General features: G+C 39.5%; 1 long non-coding RNA gene across 1 annotated transcript in view; it reads right to left on the bottom strand.

The window, feature by feature from the left end:
• LOC128250340 (uncharacterized) overlaps positions 1 to 1836 on the bottom strand; it is a 47998-nt gene that overhangs the window by 2481 nt on the left and 43681 nt on the right. Inside the window, exon 3 of the long non-coding RNA XR_008266367.1 lies at positions 1327 to 1392. This is a non-coding gene — a long non-coding RNA (uncharacterized LOC128250340). The remainder of the gene's footprint in view (positions 1 to 1326; positions 1393 to 1836) is intronic.

Raw genomic sequence — 1836 nt, 5'->3', positions numbered from 1 at the left:
TGTGTGTGTGTGTGTGTGTGTGTGTGTGTGTGTGTGTGTGTGTGTGTGTGTGTGTGTTGTGTGTGAGCGTATTGCGTTGTGTGTGTTTGCATAGGTCATTATATGTAGATATTTCGTGTTTGGTTTCTGTGTGTGTGTTACTCGGGCGTGTGCCATGTCGGTCGCGTATTCATTGGGCATTCGTTGTTAAATATATATTTTTGTGTTTTGTGTCAACGAATATGCATATCTAAGTGAGTGCAAGAATGTGCAGCTGCATTTTGTCTTTGCATTTATAAATATGGCGTGTGTGTGTGTGTGCATGCGTATGTGTGTGTGTGTGTGTGACAGGGAGAGAAAATGAGGGAAAGAAGGAGAAAGAGAGTGTAAAAGAAAGAGAATTATTATTTATGCACACATACATACGTGTATATAAAGTGCATAGTGACACACACACATCTGTATACAAACACACGTACACATACACACGTGTATACATATACGTAAATAGACATAAGTATATAAACATCTGTGTATGTGTGTATATATATATATAAGTATATATATATATATATACACATATATATATACTTAACGCAGTGCTCCAGCATGGCTGCAGCCAAAATGACTGAAACAAGTAAAAGAGTAAAAGTGTAAAAGAATGTACACACACACACACGCGCGCATTTTTGTATAGGCGAAGGCGTGGCTGTGTGGTAAGAAGCTTGCTTCCTAACCACATGTTTCCGGGTTCAGTTCCGCTACGTGGTACCTTGGGCAAGTGTCTTCTACTATAGCCTCGGGCCGACGAAAAATTCTTGTGAGTGGATTTTGGTAGACGGAAACTGAAAGAAGCCCGTCGTATACATCTATATGTATGTATGCATATGTGTGTGTGTGTGTGTGTGTGTGTGTGTGTGTGTGTGTGTTTGCGTTTGTCCATCCCCCACCATCGCTTGACAACCGATGCTGGTGTGTTTACGTCCGCGAAACTGAACGGTTCGGCAAAAGAGATGATAAAATAAGTATTAGGCTGAGAAAGGATCGCTTTCCTCGACTAAAGGCGGTGCTCCAGCATGGCCTCAGTCAAATGACTGAACGAAGTAAAGGAAGAAACGAATAAAAGAATGTATATACACAAACGTACATCAATATTTACATCGTAGCCGTACAAACACACAAACATACAAACATACAAAGGAATGTTCTCCTGTGCGGCTGCATACGTACATACACAAATAGATATTCCCTCACACACACATACATACATGTATTCACATCTACACACACACACACACACGCACTCACACAGTAAACAGGAAATTGCAGCAGCTTACGAAGGCGCACCTCGACGTGGTTGCCTCGATCTGTTAGAAATAGCAGTCGTCTCTCACTGAAATTGCATATTGTCATCTGTAAAAAAAAAAAAATGAAGAAAATTAAAAGGGGGAGAAATTGCGCAATGCAGTAAATGATGTGTGTCAATATGGGTGGTTACACTTGGAACGGCTTTGATGATTGGTCTTCGCAATTCGGGCAGACCTGGGGCTAAACAGTATAACAACGATAGCTACATGTTTTGCACAAACACTCAAATACACACACGCACACACACACACTCACACATACGCACACACAGACACACAGACACATACACACACATGGATACGCAAACGCGCGAAAACGCACATACATACAGAGGCATAAATGCATCCATAGTAAGTTACATCCATACATGTACATAATATATACGTGCATATTTGTATTCATTCATATATATATATATATATATATATATATATATACACACACACACACATGTATATATATATAAATATGTGTATATATATATATATA

Source organism: Octopus bimaculoides, chromosome 20 (genome assembly GCF_001194135.2).
Source record: "Octopus bimaculoides isolate UCB-OBI-ISO-001 chromosome 20, ASM119413v2, whole genome shotgun sequence".
NCBI classification, from domain to species: Eukaryota; Metazoa; Mollusca; class Cephalopoda; order Octopoda; family Octopodidae; genus Octopus; species Octopus bimaculoides.
Note: the sequence above shows the minus strand (reverse complement) of the source record. Positions and strands in the feature narration are given on the sequence as shown.